Raw genomic sequence first — 19,897 nt, forward strand, 5'->3', positions numbered from 1 at the left:
CAAATCAGCCAAGCAGTCTGAGGCCCAAGTCATGCAGCAGTCTCTTCTGCTTTTTGATGACTCTGTGAGCATGGTTTCCCAGAGCCATCCACCTAGCCCTGCCCCCAGAAGTGGAAGAGATTGAGTGCACCGATGCCCAATCACTTATGTTTGAAGATGAGTACATGAGGAGCATCGCAGCACGTCTCGGTGGAAGATGTGGAGGACGATGAGATCCTCGACCCCACATGGAATCAATGTCATGCAGGTGACCTTTGTAGTTCGGAGGAAGAGGCGGTGGTCGCACAGAGCCACCAGCACAGCAGAAGAGGGAGCAGGGTGCAAAAGCAGAGCGGCTGTCCCCTAGACTGTATGTATATATATATATATATATATATATATCAACAAGGGGGTATGCAGGTAGGTTTTAGAGGGATTGGTCTTCATGGCTAAATACACTGGGACTGAGCCCTCTCGAATTAGTGATGAACAGGCTCATTCTTTGACAGGCAATATGTGCCATCTGATATTAATTTCTCTTTCAATTATGTATTCTTCTTCCCTTTGTGTGATGTGATTTTTTTGATGTGCACCTTACACCTTACACCTACAGGTACACTGTAATTGTTTGGATGCTTAACAATTTATAGCTTTTTTGATATTATAACCATTGGTTATGCACATTGTATTATGCTATGGTCACCTTAGAAATTGTGCATAGTTGTCTTTGCTTCTCTTGCAATTTTTTATTAATAAATAGGGTTGAGCGAACCTGTAAAGTCTGGGTTCGTACCAGTCTTTAGGGTTTTCAGTACTGTACCCAAACCCGAACACTGCACTGTATGTTCATTATCGAGTTCGGTGTCCGGCAATTTGGCGCATAAAAAAAGATGCAGGGCAGCCAATCCACAAGCGTTTAACTGGTGTGCCCTTAGAAGCCATCACAGCCATGCCTACTAATGGCATGGCTGTGATTGGCCAGTGCAGCATGTGACCCAGCCTCATTATAAGCTGGAGTCACATAGTGCCGCACGTCACTCTCCTGTATCTAGTGTAAGGAAAGCATGCAGCTGCTGTTTGAGGAAGAGAATAGGAGTAGGACACAATCTTTAATCCGAACTTCAACTCAGCGATCATTCTACATAGATTTTGTTGTGTACTAGGGCACTGCTGCTGCTTTGAGGGAGAGAATATAGGAGGAGGACAGAATCTTTATTCTTTAATCAGAACTGCAACTCAGCGATCATTCTACATAGATTTTGTTGTGTACTAGGGCACTGCTGCTGCTTTGAGGAAGAGAATATAGGAGGACAGAATCTTTATTCTTTAATCAGAACTTCAACTCAGCGATCTACATAGATTTTGTTGTGTGGGTGCAGTGCACAATCTTTTTACCCTGCCCTAATCCCAGTGACAAAAAAAATACTTTTATCCGTCTGTTAGTTAGGTGGGAGTGGCGGCAGCATATTCAGTGTGCATTTAAAGCTATATATAGCTATAATTTTCTGGGTTTTTAAAAACACCCTTTTTGGGCTAAAATCCACAATTTTATAGCCCTTTCTTACTGCATCTGTACGTGTAGAAATAGAATTCAAGCTGCTGTCCTACTGTGTTAGTCAAAAAACACCCTTTGTGGGCAAAATACACAGTTTTACAGCCCTTTACTTGCTGCATGTGTGATAAAAACAAGCTTGAAATACTGCAATAATTTTCAGGGTTTGAAAAAACACCCATTTTTGGCATCACCCTCCATCTTGAGGCTCTGTCACATTATTCAGTGCACATTTAAAGCCATATATAGCTATAATTTTCTGGGTTTTTAAAAACACCCGTTTTGGGCTAAAATCCACAATTTTATAGCCCTTGCTTGCTGCATCTGTACGTGTAGAATTCAAGCTGCTGTCCTACTGTGTTAGTCAAAAAACACCCTTTTTGGGCAAAATACACAACATACTGTTGTTCTATTCTGCTATTCAAAAAACACCCATTTAGGGCAAAAAATAATAATTTTGCAGCATTTGCTGCATATGTTACTGTGAGATACACCCTTTAGATACTGTTGTTCCATTTTGCTACTCAAAAAACACCCATTTAGGGCAAGATCCTAAATTTGAGAAATATGAGGACAACGTCAAATAAGGGACATGGCCCCGGTCGTGGTGCTGCTGGTGGAGCTCCTGTTGCAAGGAGAGGACGTGGTCGATCTGTGCCAGCTACACGCACATTTGAAACACCTTCCTCAGGTGCAAGTAGGCCACAATCCCTACAGCAGTATTTGGTCTGGCCTAATACGGCTCTACGAATGTTGAGGCCAAAACAAGTACAGACAATAGTAGATTGGGTTGCTGACAGTGCCTCCAGTGCCGTTACATTGTCTCCCACCCAGTCTCCTGCAGAAAGATCAGAGTTGGCACCTGAAGCCAATGTCCATCAGTCTTTCACCTCACCCCATTGCAAATCAGCCAAGCAGTCTGAGGCCCAAGTCATGCAGCAGTCTCTTCTGCTTTTTGATGACTCTGTGAGCATGGTTTCCCAGAGCCATCCACCTAGCCCTGCCCCCAGAAGTGGAAGAGATTGAGTGCACCGATGCCCAATCACTTATGTTTGAAGATGAGTACATGAGGAGCATCGCAGCACGTCTCGGTGGAAGATGTGGAGGACGATGAGATCCTCGACCCCACATGGAATCAATGTCATGCAGGTGACCTGTGTAGTTCGGAGGAAGAGGCGGTGGTCGCACAGAGCCACCAGCACAGCAGAAGAGGGAGCAGGGTGCAAAAGCAGAGCGGCTGTCCCCTAGACTGTATGTATATATATATATATATATATATATATATATATATATATATATATATATCAACAAGGGGGTATGCAGGTAGGTTTTAGAGGGATTGGTCTTCATGGCTAAATACACTGGGACTGAGCCCTCTCGAATTAGTGATGAACAGGCTCATTCTTTGACAGGCAATATGTGCCATCTGATATTAATTTCTCTTTCAATTATGTATTCTTCTTCCCTTTGTGTGATGTGATTTTTTTGATGTGCACCTTACACCTTACACCTACAGGTACACTGTAATTGTTTGGATGCTTAACAATTTATAGCTTTTTTGATATTATAACCATTGGTTATGCACATTGTATTATGCTATGGTCACCTTAGAAATTGTGCATAGTTGTCTTTGCTTCTCTTGCAATTTTTTATTAATAAATAGGGTTGAGCGAACCTGTAAAGTCTGGGTTCGTACCGGTCTTTAGGGTTTTTAGTACTGTACCCAAACCCGAACACTGCACTGTATGTTCATTATCGAGTTCGGTGTCCGGCAATTTGGCGCATAAAAAAAGATGCAGGGCAGCCAATCCACAAGCGTTTAACTGGTGTGCCCTTAGAAGCCATCACAGCCATGCCTACTAATGGCATGGCTGTGATTGGCCAGTGCAGCATGTGACCCAGCCTCATTATAAGCTGGAGTCACATAGTGCCGCACGTCACTCTCCTGTATCTAGTGTAAGGAAAGCATGCAGCTGCTGTTTGAGGAAGAGAATAGGAGTAGGACACAATCTTTAATCCGAACTTCAACTCAGCGATCATTCTACATAGATTTTGTTGTGTACTAGGGCACTGCTGCTGCTTTGAGGGAGAGAATATAGGAGGAGGACAGAATCTTTATTCTTTAATCAGAACTGCAACTCAGCGATCATTCTACATAGATTTTGTTGTGTACTAGGGCACTGCTGCTGCTTTGAGGAAGAGAATATAGGAGGACAGAATCTTTATTCTTTAATCAGAACTTCAACTCAGCGATCTACATAGATTTTGTTGTGTGGGTGCAGTGCACAATCTTTTTACCCTGCCCTAATCCCAGTGACAAAAAAAATACTTTTATCCGTCTGTTAGTTAGGTGGGAGTGGCGGCAGCATATTCAGTGTGCATTTAAAGCTATATATAGCTATAATTTTCTGGGTTTTTAAAAACACCCTTTTTGGGCTAAAATCCACAATTTTATAGCCCTTGCTTACTGCATCTGTACGTGTAGAAATAGAATTCAAGCTGCTGTCCTACTGTGTTAGTCAAAAAACACCCTTTGTGGGCAAAATACACAGTTTTACAGCCCTTTACTTGCTGCATGTGTGATAAAAACAAGCTTGAAATACTGCAATAATTTTCAGGGTTTGAAAAAACACCCATTTTTGGCATCACCCTCCATCTTGAGGCTCTGTCACATTATTCAGTGCACATTTAAAGCCATATATAGCTATAATTTTCTGGGTTTTTAAAAACACCCTTTTTGGGCTAAAATCCACAATTTTATAGCCCTTGCTTGCTGCATCTGTACGTGTAGAATTCAAGCTGCTGTCCTACTGTGTTAGTCAAAAAACACCCTTTTTGGGCAAACTACACAACATACTGTTGTTCTATTCTGCTATTCAAAAAACACCCATTTAGGGCAAAAAATAATAATTTTGCAGCATTTGCTGCATATGTTACAGTGAGATACACCCTTTAGATACTGTTGTTCCATTTTGCTACTCAAAAAACACCCATTTAGGGCAAGATCCTAAATTTGAGAAATATGAGGACAACGTCAAATAAGGGACATGGCCCCGGTCGTGGTGCTGCTGGTGGAGCTCCTGTTGCAAGGAGAGGACGTGGTCGATCTGTGCCAGCTACACGCACATTTGAAACACCTTCCTCAGGTGCAAGTAGGCCACAATCCCTACAGCAGTATTTGGTCTGGCCTAATGCGGCTCTACGAATGTTGAGGCCAAAACAAGTACAGACAATAGTAGATTGGGTTGCTGACAGTGCCTCCAGTGCCGTTACATTGTCTCCCACCCAGTCTCCTGCAGAAAGATCAGAGTTGGCACCTGAAGCCAATGTCCATCAGTCTTTCACCTCACCCCATTGCAAATCAGCCAAGCAGTCTGAGGCCCAAGTCATGCAGCAGTCTCTTCTGCTTTTTGATGACTCTGTGAGCATGGTTTCCCAGAGCCATCCACCTAGCCCTGCCCCCAGAAGTGGAAGAGATTGAGTGCACCGATGCCCAATCACTTATGTTTGAAGATGAGTACATGAGGAGCATCGCAGCACGTCTCGGTGGAAGATGTGGAGGACGATGAGATCCTCGACCCCACATGGAATCAATGTCATGCAGGTGACCTGTGTAGTTCGGAGGAAGAGGCGGTGGTCGCACAGAGCCACCAGCACAGCAGAAGAGGGAGCAGGGTGCAAAAGCAGAGCGGCTGTCCCCTAGACTGTATGTATATATATATATATATATATATATCAACAAGGGGGTATGCAGGTAGGTTTTAGAGGGATTGGTCTTCATGGCTAAATACACTGGGACTGAGCCCTCTCGAATTAGTGATGAACAGGCTCATTCTTTGACAGGCAATATGTGCCATATGATATTAATTTCTCTTTCAATTATGTATTCTTCTTCCCTTTGTGTGATGTGATTTTTTTGATGTGCACCTTACACCTTACACCTACAGGTACACTGTAATTGTTTGGATGCTTAACAATTTATAGCTTTTTTGATATTATAACCATTGGTTATGCACATTGTATTATGCTATGGTCACCTTAGAAATTGTGCATAGTTGTCTTTGCTTCTCTTGCAATTTTTTATTAATAAATAGGGTTGAGCGAACCTGTAAAGTCTGGGTTCGTACCGGTCTTTAGGGTTTTCAGTACTGTACCCAAACCCGAACACTGCACTGTATGTTCATTATCGAGTTCGGTGTCCGGCAATTTGGCGCATAAAAAAAGATGCAGGGCAGCCAATCCACAAGCGTTTAACTGGTGTGCCCTTAGAAGCCATCACAGCCATGCCTACTAATGGCATGGCTGTGATTGGCCAGTGCAGCATGTGACCCAGCCTCATTATAAGCTGGAGTCACATAGTGCCGCACGTCACTCTCCTGTATCTAGTGTAAGGAAAGCGTGCAGCTGCTGTTTGAGGAAGAGAATAGGAGTAGGACACAATCTTTAATCCGAACTTCAACTCAGCGATCATTCTACATAGATTTTGTTGTGTACTAGGGCACTGCTGCTGCTTTGAGGGAGAGAATATAGGAGGAGGACAGAATCTTTATTCTTTAATCAGAACTGCAACTCAGCGATCATTCTACATAGATTTTGTTGTGTACTAGGGCACTGCTGCTGCTTTGAGGAAGAGAATATAGGAGGACAGAATCTTTATTCTTTAATCAGAACTTCAACTCAGCGATCTACATAGATTTTGTTGTGTGGGTGCAGTGCACAATCTTTTTACCCTGCCCTAATCCCAGTGACAAAAAAAATACTTTTATCCGTCTGTTAGTTAGGTGGGAGTGGCGGCAGCATATTCAGTGTGCATTTAAAGCTATATATAGCTATAATTTTCTGGGTTTTTAAAAACACCCTTTTTGGGCTAAAATCCACAATTTTATAGCCCTTGCTTACTGCATCTGTACGTGTAGAAATAGAATTCAAGCTGCTGTCCTACTGTGTTAGTCAAAAAACACCCTTTGTGGGCAAAATACACAGTTTTACAGCCCTTTACTTGCTGCATGTGTGATAAAAACAAGCTTGAAATACTGCAATAATTTTCAGGGTTTGAAAAAACACCCATTTTTGGCATCACCCTCCATCTTGAGGCTCTGTCACATTATTCAGTGCACATTTAAAGCCATATATAGCTATAATTTTCTGGGTTTTTAAAAACACCCTTTTTGGGCTAAAATCCACAATTTTATAGCCCTTGCTTGCTGCATCTGTACGTGTAGAATTCAAGCTGCTGTCCTACTGTGTTAGTCAAAAAACACCCTTTTTGGGCAAAATACACAACATACTGTTGTTCTATTCTGCTATTCAAAAAACACCCATTTAGGGCAAAAAATAATAATTTAGCAGCATTTGCTGCATATGTTACAGTGAGATACACCCTTTAGATACTGTTGTTCCATTTTGCTACTCAAAAAACACCCATTTAGGGCAAGATCCTAAATTTGAGAAATATGAGGACAACGTCAAATAAGGGACATGGCCCCGGTCGTGGTGCTGCTGGTGGAGCTCCTGTTGCAAGGAGAGGACGTGGTCGATCTGTGCCAGCTACACGCACATTTGAAACACCTTCCTCAGGTGCAAGTAGGCCACAATCCCTACAGCAGTATTTGGTCTGGCCTAATGCGGCTCTACGAATGTTGAGGCCAAAACAAGTACAGACAATAGTAGATTGGGTTGCTGACAGTGCCTCCAGTGCCGTTACATTGTCTCCCACCCAGTCTCCTGCAGAAAGATCAGAGTTGGCACCTGAAGCCAATGTCCATCAGTCTTTCACCTCACCCCATTGCAAATCAGCCAAGCAGTCTGAGGCCCAAGTCATGCAGCAGTCTCTTCTGCTTTTTGATGACTCTGTGAGCATGGTTTCCCAGAGCCATCCACCTAGCCCTGCCCCCAGAAGTGGAAGAGATTGAGTGCACCGATGCCCAATCACTTATGTTTGAAGATGAGTACATGAGGAGCATCGCAGCACGTCTCGGTGGAAGATGTGGAGGATGATGAGATCCTCGACCCCACATGGAATCAATGTCATGCAGGTGACCTGTGTAGTTCGGAGGAAGAGGCGGTGGTCGCACAGAGCCACCAGCACAGCAGAAGAGGGAGCAGGGTGCAAAAGCAGAGCGGCTGTCCCCTAGACTGTATGTATATATATATATATATATATATATATATATATATATATATATATATATATATCAACAAGGGGGTATGCAGGTAGGTTTTAGAGGGATTGGTCTTCATGGCTAAATACACTGGGACTGAGCCCTCTCGAATTAGTGATGAACAGGCTCATTCTTTGACAGGCAATATGTGCCATATGATATTAATTTCTCTTTCAATTATGTATTCTTCTTCCCTTTGTGTGATGTGATTTTTTTGATGTGCACCTTACACCTTACACCTACAGGTACACTGTAATTGTTTGGATGCTTAACAATTTATAGCTTTTTTGATATTATAACCATTGGTTATGCACATTGTATTATGCTATGGTCACCTTAGAAATTGTGCATAGTTGTCTTTGCTTCTCTTGCAATTTTTTATTAATAAATAGGGTTGAGCGAACCTGTAAAGTCTGGGTTCGTACCGGTCTTTAGGGTTTTCAGTACTGTACCCAAACCCGAACACTGCACTGTATGTTCATTATCGAGTTCGGTGTCCGGCAATTTGGCGCATAAAAAAAGATGCAGGGCAGCCAATCCACAAGCGTTTAACTGGTGTGCCCTTAGAAGCCATCACAGCCATGCCTACTAATGGCATGGCTGTGATTGGCCAGTGCAGCATGTGACCCAGCCTCATTATAAGCTGGAGTCACATAGTGCCGCACGTCACTCTCCTGTATCTAGTGTAAGGAAAGCGTGCAGCTGCTGTTTGAGGAAGAGAATAGGAGTAGGACACAATCTTTAATCCGAACTTCAACTCAGCGATCATTCTACATAGATTTTGTTGTGTACTAGGGCACTGCTGCTGCTTTGAGGGAGAGAATATAGGAGGAGGACAGAATCTTTATTCTTTAATCAGAACTGCAACTCAGCGATCATTCTACATAGATTTTGTTGTGTACTAGGGCACTGCTGCTGCTTTGAGGAAGAGAATATAGGAGGACAGAATCTTTATTCTTTAATCAGAACTTCAACTCAGCGATCTACATAGATTTTGTTGTGTGGGTGCAGTGCACAATCTTTTTACCCTGCCCTAATCCCAGTGACAAAAAAAATACTTTTATCCGTCTGTTAGTTAGGTGGGAGTGGCGGCAGCATATTCAGTGTGCATTTAAAGCTATATATAGCTATAATTTTCTGGGTTTTTAAAAACACCCTTTTTGGGCTAAAATCCACAATTTTATAGCCCTTGCTTACTGCATCTGTACGTGTAGAAATAGAATTCAAGCTGCTGTCCTACTGTGTTAGTCAAAAAACACCCTTTGTGGGCAAAATACACAGTTTTACAGCCCTTTACTTGCTGCATGTGTGATAAAAACAAGCTTGAAACACTGCAATAATTTTCAGGGTTTGAAAAAACACCCATTTTTGGCATCACCCTCCATCTTGAGGCTCTGTCACATTATTCAGTGCACATTTAAAGCCATATATAGCTATAATTTTCTGGGTTTTTAAAAACACCCTTTTTGGGCTAAAATCCACAATTTTATAGCCCTTGCTTGCTGCATCTGTACGTGTAGAATTCAAGCTGCTGTCCTACTGTGTTAGTCAAAAAACACCCTTTTTGGGCAAAATACACAACATACTGTTGTTCTATTCTGCTATTCAAAAAACACCCATTTAGGGCAAAAAATAATAATTTTGCAGCATTTGCTGCATATGTTACTGTGAGATACACCCTTTAGATACTGTTGTTCCATTTTGCTACTCAAAAAACACCCATTTAGGGCAAGATCCTAAATTTGAGAAATATGAGGACAACGTCAAATAAGGGACATGGCCCCGGTCGTGGTGCTGCTGGTGGAGCTCCTGTTGCAAGGAGAGGACGTGGTCGATCTGTGCCAGCTACACGCACATTTGAAACACCTTCCTCAGGTGCAAGTAGGCCACAATCCCTACAGCAGTATTTGGTCTGGCCTAATGCGGCTCTACGAATGTTGAGGCCAAAACAAGTACAGACAATAGTAGATTGGGTTGCTGACAGTGCCTCCAGTGCCGTTACATTGTCTCCCACCCAGTCTCCTGCAGAAAGATCAGAGTTGGCACCTGAAGCCAATGTCCATCAGTCTTTCACCTCACCCCATTGCAAATCAGCCAAGCAGTCTGAGGCCCAAGTCATGCAGCAGTCTCTTCTGCTTTTTGATGACTCTGTGAGCATGGTTTCCCAGAGCCATCCACCTAGCCCTGCCCCCAGAAGTGGAAGAGATTGAGTGCACCGATGCCCAATCACTTATGTTTGAAGATGAGTACATGAGGAGCATCGCAGCACGTCTCGGTGGAAGATGTGGAGGACGATGAGATCCTCGACCCCACATGGAATCAATGTCATGCAGGTGACCTGTGTAGTTCGGAGGAAGAGGCGGTGGTCGCACAGAGCCACCAGCACAGCAGAAGAGGGAGCAGGGTGCAAAAGCAGAGCGGCTGTCCCCTAGACTGTATGTATATATATATATATATATATATATATATATATATATATATATATATATATCAACAAGGGGGTATGCAGGTAGGTTTTAGAGGGATTGGTCTTCATGGCTAAATACACTGGGACTGAGCCCTCTCGAATTAGTGATGAACAGGCTCATTCTTTGACAGGCAATATGTGCCATATGATATTAATTTCTCTTTCAATTATGTATTCTTCTTCCCTTTGTGTGATGTGATTTTTTTGATGTGCACCTTACACCTTACACCTACAGGTACACTGTAATTGTTTGGATGCTTAACAATTTATAGCTTTTTTGATATTATAACCATTGGTTATGCACATTGTATTATGCTATGGTCACCTTAGAAATTGTGCATAGTTGTCTTTGCTTCTCTTGCAATTTTTTATTAATAAATAGGGTTGAGCGAACCTGTAAAGTCTGGGTTCGTACCGGTCTTTAGGGTTTTCAGTACTGTACCCAAACCCGAACACTGCACTGTATGTTCATTATCGAGTTCGGTGTCCGGCAATTTGGCGCATAAAAAAAGATGCAGGGCAGCCAATCCACAAGCGTTTAACTGGTGTGCCCTTAGAAGCCATCACAGCCATGCCTACTAATGGCATGGCTGTGATTGGCCAGTGCAGCATGTGACCCAGCCTCATTATAAGCTGGAGTCACATAGTGCCGCACGTCACTCTCCTGTATCTAGTGTAAGGAAAGCGTGCAGCTGCTGTTTGAGGAAGAGAATAGGAGTAGGACACAATCTTTAATCCGAACTTCAACTCAGCGATCATTCTACATAGATTTTGTTGTGTACTAGGGCACTGCTGCTGCTTTGAGGGAGAGAATATAGGAGGAGGACAGAATCTTTATTCTTTAATCAGAACTGCAACTCAGCGATCATTCTACATAGATTTTGTTGTGTACTAGGGCACTGCTGCTGCTTTGAGGAAGAGAATATAGGAGGACAGAATCTTTATTCTTTAATCAGAACTTCAACTCAGCGATCTACATAGATTTTGTTGTGTGGGTGCAGTGCACAATCTTTTTACCCTGCCCTAATCCCAGTGACAAAAAAAATACTTTTATCCGTCTGTTAGTTAGGTGGGAGTGGCGGCAGCATATTCAGTGTGCATTTAAAGCTATATATAGCTATAATTTTCTGGGTTTTTAAAAACACCCTTTTTGGGCTAAAATCCACAATTTTATAGCCCTTGCTTACTGCATCTGTACGTGTAGAAATAGAATTCAAGCTGCTGTCCTACTGTGTTAGTCAAAAAACACCCTTTGTGGGCAAAATACACAGTTTTACAGCCCTTTACTTGCTGCATGTGTGATAAAAACAAGCTTGAAACACTGCAATAATTTTCAGGGTTTGAAAAAACACCCATTTTTGGCATCACCCTCCATCTTGAGGCTCTGTCACATTATTCAGTGCACATTTAAAGCCATATATAGCTATAATTTTCTGGGTTTTTAAAAACACCCTTTTTGGGCTAAAATCCACAATTTTATAGCCCTTGCTTGCTGCATCTGTACGTGTAGAATTCAAGCTGCTGTCCTACTGTGTTAGTCAAAAAACACCCTTTTTGGGCAAAATACACAACATACTGTTGTTCTATTCTGCTATTCAAAAAACACCCATTTAGGGCAAAAAATAATAATTTTGCAGCATTTGCTGCATATGTTACTGTGAGATACACCCTTTAGATACTGTTGTTCCATTTTGCTACTCAAAAAACACCCATTTAGGGCAAGATCCTAAATTTGAGAAATATGAGGACAACGTCAAATAAGGGACATGGCCCCGGTCGTGGTGCTGCTGGTGGAGCTCCTGTTGCAAGGAGAGGACGTGGTCGATCTGTGCCAGCTACACGCACATTTGAAACACCTTCCTCAGGTGCAAGTAGGCCACAATCCCTACAGCAGTATTTGGTCTGGCCTAATGCGGCTCTACGAATGTTGAGGCCAAAACAAGTACAGACAATAGTAGATTGGGTTGCTGACAGTGCCTCCAGTGCCGTTACATTGTCTCCCACCCAGTCTCCTGCAGAAAGATCAGAGTTGGCACCTGAAGCCAATGTCCATCAGTCTTTCACCTCACCCCATTGCAAATCAGCCAAGCAGTCTGAGGCCCAAGTCATGCAGCAGTCTCTTCTGCTTTTTGATGACTCTGTGAGCATGGTTTCCCAGAGCCATCCACCTAGCCCTGCCCCCAGAAGTGGAAGAGATTGAGTGCACCGATGCCCAATCACTTATGTTTGAAGATGAGTACATGAGGAGCATCGCAGCACGTCTCGGTGGAAGATGTGGAGGACGATGAGATCCTCGACCCCACATGGAATCAATGTCATGCAGGTGACCTGTGTAGTTCGGAGGAAGAGGCGGTGGTCGCACAGAGCCACCAGCACAGCAGAAGAGGGAGCAGGGTGCAAAAGCAGAGCGGCTGTCCCCTAGACTGTATGTATATATATATATATATATATATATATATCAACAAGGGGGTATGCAGGTAGGTTTTAGAGGGATTGGTCTTCATGGCTAAATACACTGGGACTGAGCCCTCTCGAATTAGTGATGAACAGGCTCATTCTTTGACAGGCAATATGTGCCATATGATATTAATTTCTCTTTCAATTATGTATTCTTCTTCCCTTTGTGTGATGTGATTTTTTTGATGTGCACCTTACACCTTACACCTACAGGTACACTGTAATTGTTTGGATGCTTAACAATTTATAGCTTTTTTGATATTATAACCATTGGTTATGCACATTGTATTATGCTATGGTCACCTTAGAAATTGTGCATAGTTGTCTTTGCTTCTCTTGCAATTTTTTATTAATAAATAGGGTTGAGCGAACCTGTAAAGTCTGGGTTCGTACCGGTCTTTAGGGTTTTCAGTACTGTACCCAAACCCGAACACTGCACTGTATGTTCATTATCGAGTTCGGTGTCCGGCAATTTGGCGCATAAAAAAAGATGCAGGGCAGCCAATCCACAAGCGTTTAACTGGTGTGCCCTTAGAAGCCATCACAGCCATGCCTACTAATGGCATGGCTGTGATTGGCCAGTGCAGCATGTGACCCAGCCTCATTATAAGCTGGAGTCACATAGTGCCGCACGTCACTCTCCTGTATCTAGTGTAAGGAAAGCGTGCAGCTGCTGTTTGAGGAAGAGAATAGGAGTAGGACACAATCTTTAATCCGAACTTCAACTCAGCGATCATTCTACATAGATTTTGTTGTGTACTAGGGCACTGCTGCTGCTTTGAGGGAGAGAATATAGGAGGAGGACAGAATCTTTATTCTTTAATCAGAACTGCAACTCAGCGATCATTCTACATAGATTTTGTTGTGTACTAGGGCACTGCTGCTGCTTTGAGGAAGAGAATATAGGAGGACAGAATCTTTATTCTTTAATCAGAACTTCAACTCAGCGATCTACATAGATTTTGTTGTGTGGGTGCAGTGCACAATCTTTTTACCCTGCCCTAATCCCAGTGACAAAAAAAATACTTTTATCCGTCTGTTAGTTAGGTGGGAGTGGCGGCAGCATATTCAGTGTGCATTTAAAGCTATATATAGCTATAATTTTCTGGGTTTTTAAAAACACCCTTTTTGGGCTAAAATCCACAATTTTATAGCCCTTGCTTACTGCATCTGTACGTGTAGAAATAGAATTCAAGCTGCTGTCCTACTGTGTTAGTCAAAAAACACCCTTTGTGGGCAAAATACACAGTTTTACAGCCCTTTACTTGCTGCATGTGTGATAAAAACAAGCTTGAAACACTGCAATAATTTTCAGGGTTTGAAAAAACACCCATTTTTGGCATCACCCTCCATCTTGAGGCTCTGTCACATTATTCAGTGCACATTTAAAGCCATATATAGCTATAATTTTCTGGGTTTTTAAAAACACCCTTTTTGGGCTAAAATCCACAATTTTATAGCCCTTGCTTGCTGCATCTGTACGTGTAGAATTCAAGCTGCTGTCCTACTGTGTTAGTCAAAAAACACCCTTTTTGGGCAAAATACACAACATACTGTTGTTCTATTCTGCTATTCAAAAAACACCCATTTAGGGCAAAAAATAATAATTTTGCAGCATTTGCTGCATATGTTACTGTGAGATACACCCTTTAGATACTGTTGTTCCATTTTGCTACTCAAAAAACACCCATTTAGGGCAAGATCCTAAATTTGAGAAATATGAGGACAACGTCACATAAGGGACATGGCCCCGGTCGTGGTGCTGCTGGTGGAGCTCCTGTTGCAAGGAGAGGACGTGGTCGATCTGTGCCAGCTACACGCACATTTGAAACACCTTCCTCAGGTGCAAGTAGGCCACAATCCCTACAGCAGTATTTGGTCTGGCCTAATGCGGCTCTACGAATGTTGAGGCCAAAACAAGTACAGACAATAGTAGATTGGGTTGCTGACAGTGCCTCCAGTGCCGTTACATTGTCTCCCACCCAGTCTCCTGCAGAAAGATCAGAGTTGGCACCTGAAGCCAATGTCCATCAGTCTTTCACCTCACCCCATTGCAAATCAGCCAAGCAGTCTGAGGCCCAAGTCATGCAGCAGTCTCTTCTGCTTTTTGATGACTCTGTGAGCATGGTTTCCCAGAGCCATCCACCTAGCCCTGCCCCCAGAAGTGGAAGAGATTGAGTGCACCGATGCCCAATCACTTATGTTTGAAGATGAGTACATGAGGAGCATCGCAGCACGTCTCGGTGGAAGATGTGGAGGACGATGAGATCCTCGACCCCACATGGAATCAATGTCATGCAGGTGACCTGTGTAGTTCGGAGGAAGAGGCGGTGGTCGCACAGAGCCACCAGCACAGCAGAAGAGGGAGCAGGGTGCAAAAGCAGAGCGGCTGTCCCCTAGACTGTATGTATATATATATATATATATATATATATATCAACAAGGGGGTATGCAGGTAGGTTTTAGAGGGATTGGTCTTCATGGCTAAATACACTGGGACTGAGCCCTCTCGAATTAGTGATGAACAGGCTCATTCTTTGACAGGCAATATGTGCCATATGATATTAATTTCTCTTTCAATTATGTATTCTTCTTCCCTTTGTGTGATGTGATTTTTTTGATGTGCACCTTACACCTTACACCTACAGGTACACTGTAATTGTTTGGATGCTTAACAATTTATAGCTTTTTTGATATTATAACCATTGGTTATGCACATTGTATTATGCTATGGTCACCTTAGAAATTGTGCATAGTTGTCTTTGCTTCTCTTGCAATTTTTTATTAATACATAGGGTTGAGCGAACCTGTAAAGTCTGGGTTCGTACCGGTCTTTAGGGTTTTCAGTACTGTACCCAAACCCGAACACTGCACTGTATGTTCATTATCGAGTTCGGTGTCCGGCAATTTGGCGCATAAAAAAAGATGCAGGGCAGCCAATCCACAAGCGTTTAACTGGTGTGCCCTTAGAAGCCATCACAGCCATGCCTACTAATGGCATGGCTGTGATTGGCCAGTGCAGCATGTGACCCAGCCTCATTATAAGCTGGAGTCACATAGTGCCGCACGTCACTCTCCTGTATCTAGTGTAAGGAAAGCGTGCAGCTGCTGTTTGAGGAAGAGAATAGGAGTAGGACACAATCTTTAATCCGAACTTCAACTCAGCGATCATTCTACATAGATTTTGTTGTGTACTAGGGCACTGCTGCTGCTTTGAGGGAGAGAATATAGGAGGAGGACAGAATCTTTATTCTTTAATCAGAACTGCAACTCAGCGATCATTCTACATAGATTTTGTTGTGTACTAGGGCACTGCTGCTGCTTTGAGGAAGAGAATATAGGAGGACAGAATCTTTATTCTTTAATCAGAACTTCAACTCAGCGATCTACATAGATTTTGTTGTGTGGGTGCAGTGCACAATCTTTTTACCCTGCCCTAATCCCAGTGACAAAAAAAATACTTTTATCCGTCTGTTAGTTAGGTGGGAGTGGCGGCAGCATATTCAGTGTGCATTTAAAGCTATATATAGCTATAATTTTCTGGGTTTTTAAAAACACCCTTTTTGGGCTAAAATCCACAATTTTATAGCCCTTGCTTACTGCATCTGTACGTGTAGAAATAGAATTCAAGCTGCTGTCCTACTGTGTTAGTCAAAAAACACCCTTTGTGGGCAAAATACACAGTTTTACAGCCCTTTACTTGCTGCATGTGTGATAAAAACAAGCTTGAAACACTGCAATAATTTTCAGGGTTTGAAAAAACACCCATTTTTGGCATCACCCTCCATCTTGAGGCTCTGTCACATTATTCAGTGCACATTTAAAGCCATATATAGCTATAATTTTCTGGGTTTTTAAAAACACCCGTTTTGGGCTAAAATCCACAATTTTATAGCCCTTGCTTGCTGCATCTGTACGTGTAGAATTCAAGCTGCTGTCCTACTGTGTTAGTCAAAAAACACCCTTTTTGGGCAAAATACACAACATACTGTTGTTCTATTCTGCTATTCAAAAAACACCCATTTAGGGCAAAAAATAATAATTTTGCAGCATTTGCTGCATATGTTACTGTGAGATACACCCTTTAGATACTGTTGTTCCATTTTGCTACTCAAAAAACACCCATTTAGGGCAAGATCCTAAATTTGAGAAATATGAGGACAACGTCAAATAAGGGACATGGCCCCGGTCGTGGTGCTGCTGGTGGAGCTCCTGTTGCAAGGAGAGGACGTGGTCGATCTGTGCCAGCTACACGCACATTTGAAACACCTTCCTCAGGTGCAAGTAGGCCACAATCCCTACAGCAGTATTTGGTCTGGCCTAATGCGGCTCTACGAATGTTGAGGCCAAAACAAGTACAGACAATAGTAGATTGGGTTGCTGACAGTGCCTCCAGTGCCGTTACATTGTCTCCCACCCAGTCTCCTGCAGAAAGATCAGAGTTGGCACCTGAAGCCAATGTCCATCAGTCTTTCACCTCACCCCATTGCAAATCAGCCAAGCAGTCTGAGGCCCAAGTCATGCAGCAGTCTCTTCTGCTTTTTGATGACTCTGTGAGCATGGTTTCCCAGAGCCATCCACCTAGCCCTGCCCCCAGAAGTGGAAGAGATTGAGTGCACCGATGCCCAATCACTTATGTTTGAAGATGAGTACATGAGGAGCATCGCAGCACGTCTCGGTGGAAGATGTGGAGGACGATGAGATCCTCGACCCCACATGGAATCAATGTCATGCAGGTGACCTGTGTAGTTCGGAGGAAGAGGCGGTGGTCGCACAGAGCCACCAGCACAGCAGAAGAGGGAGCAGGGTGCAAAAGCAGAGCGGCTGTCCCCTAGACAGTACGCCTGCTACTGCCAAATGCAGCAAGGGACACCAAAAGCCAGCTCCAAGGAGTTCCCCAGCGTGGCAGTTCTTCAAACAATGTGCTGATGACAAGACATGAGTGGTTTGCATGCTGTGCAATCAGAGCCTGAAGCGAGGCATAAACATTCTCAACCTGAGCACAACCTGCATGACCAGGCATCTAAGTGCAAAGCATGAGCTGCAGTGGAGTAGACACCTCAAAAACCAAGAAAGGTCTCTGGCTCCTCCTGCTTCCTCTTCTGCTGCAGTCTCGGCCTCTTCATCCACCTCTGTAGTGACAGTGGCACCTGCCACCCTGCAAACAGAGGGTCAGCCAGCAACCACCACCTGGGTCACCAACCATCTCCACAATGTCCAATGGAAGCGTTCAGCTCTCTATCTCCCAAACACTGGAGCGGAAGAGGACGTACCCCCCTACCCACCCACGATCCCTGGCCCTGAATGCCAGCACTTCAAAATTCCTGGCCTTTGAAATGCTGTCATTCCGTCTGGTGGAGATGCAGAGTTTTAAACGCCTTATGGAGGTGGCTGTCCCACAGTACGTTGTGCCCAGCCGCCACTACTTTTCCTAGGTGTGCACTACGCAACGCCACCTGTGGCAAGGTCCACCTAACTACGGATACATGGACCAGTAAGCACGGTCAGGGACGTTATATCTCCCTAACAGCACACTGGGCAAACGCAGTGGTGGCTGGGCCTGAGGCGGATAGCAGTTTGGCGCATGTCCTTCCACCACCGAGGATTGCAGGACGCTTCAGTTTGCCTCCTGTTCCTAACTCCTCCTACTCCTATTCCTCATCCTCTACCGCTTCCTCATCCAGTCAGCGTAACACCATCACCAACAACTTCAGCACTGCCTGGGGTAAACGACAGCAGGCCGTTTTAAAACTTGCCTGTTTGGGGGTAAAACCCCACACCGCGCAGGAGTTGTGGAGGGGCATTGAACAACAGACCGATGAGTGGTTGGTGCCAGTGAGCCTCAAGCCTGGCCTGGTGGTGTGCGATAATGGGCGAAATCTCATAGCAGCTCTGGGCATAGCCAGTTTGATGCACATCCCTTGCTTGGCGCATGTGCTGAATTTGGTGGTGCAGAGGTTCCTTAAAAATTACCCCGATATGTCAGAGCTGCTGCAGAAAGTGTGGGCCGTCTGTGCGCACTTTCGGCGTTCTCACCCTGCTGCTGCTCGCCTGTCAGCGCTGCAGCGTAACTTCGGCCTTCCCGCTCACCGCCTCATATGTGACGTGCCCACAAGTTGGAACTCCACCTTGCACATGCTTGCCAGACTGTGCGAGCAGCAGCAGGTGTGGAGCAGCAGTGGAGTTCCAGCTGCAGCACGCATGCGTGAGTCGCTCTGCGGAACAGCACCACTTCACTACCAATAACTGGGCCCCAATGCGAGACCTGTGTGCCTTGTTGCGCTGTTTTGAGTACTCCACCAATATGGCCAGTGCCGATGACGCCGTTCTCAGCATTACTATCCCATTTCTATGCCTCCTTGAAAAAACATAGGGTGATGATGGAAGAGGATGTGGCACAGGAGGAGGAGGAGGAAGAGGGATCATATCCAAGGCTTTCAGGGCAGTCATTAACAAGTGGCTCCGAACGCCAGGTACACAATTGTCCAGCAAGGGCACAGTTCTGGAGGATGCCGAGGAGGAGGATGAGGAGGAGGAGATGGAGGAGGAGGAACCATGTTCACAGCAAGGTGGCACCCAGAGCAGCTCATGGCCATCACTGGTGCGTGGCTGGGGGGATACAGAGGACACAGACAATACACCTCCCACAGAGGACAGCTTTTCGTTGCCTCTGGGCAGCCTGGCACACATGAGCGATTACATGCTGCAGTGTCTCCGCAATGACCGCCGAGTTTCCCACATTATAACTTGTGCTGATTACTGGGTGCTGCTGGATCCCCGTGACAAGGACAACATACCATCCTTAATTCCCTCACTGGAGCGTGATTGTAAGATGCGTGAGTACAAGTGCACGCTGGTAGACACACTGCTGGTGGCATTCCCACCTGACAACGGGGGCACAGTGAAAGCACAAGGCGAAGGCAGAGGAGGAGGAAAAGGTAGCCAACGCAGCCGGGGCACTGCCAGCACCTCAGAAGGCAGGGTTAGCATGGCTGAAATGTGGAAAAGCTTTGTCAACATTCCGCAACAACCAGCAGCACCAGCTGATATGGAACGTCTTAGCAGGAGGCAGCATTTCACCAACATGATGGAGCAGTATGTGTGCACAAGCCTAGACGTACTGAATGACGGGTCTGCCCCCTTCAACTTCTGGGTCTCCAAATTGGTCATATGGCCTGAGCTTGCCCTTTATGCCTTGGAGGTCCTGGCTTGCCCTTTAGCCAGTGTATTATCTGAACGTGTATTTAGCACAGCTGGGGGCGTTATCACAGACAAGCGCAG

The sequence above is a fragment of the Pelophylax lessonae genome (assembly GCF_965119305.1).
Source record: "Pelophylax lessonae genome assembly, chromosome: 2".
NCBI classification, from domain to species: Eukaryota; Metazoa; Chordata; class Amphibia; order Anura; family Ranidae; genus Pelophylax; species Pelophylax lessonae.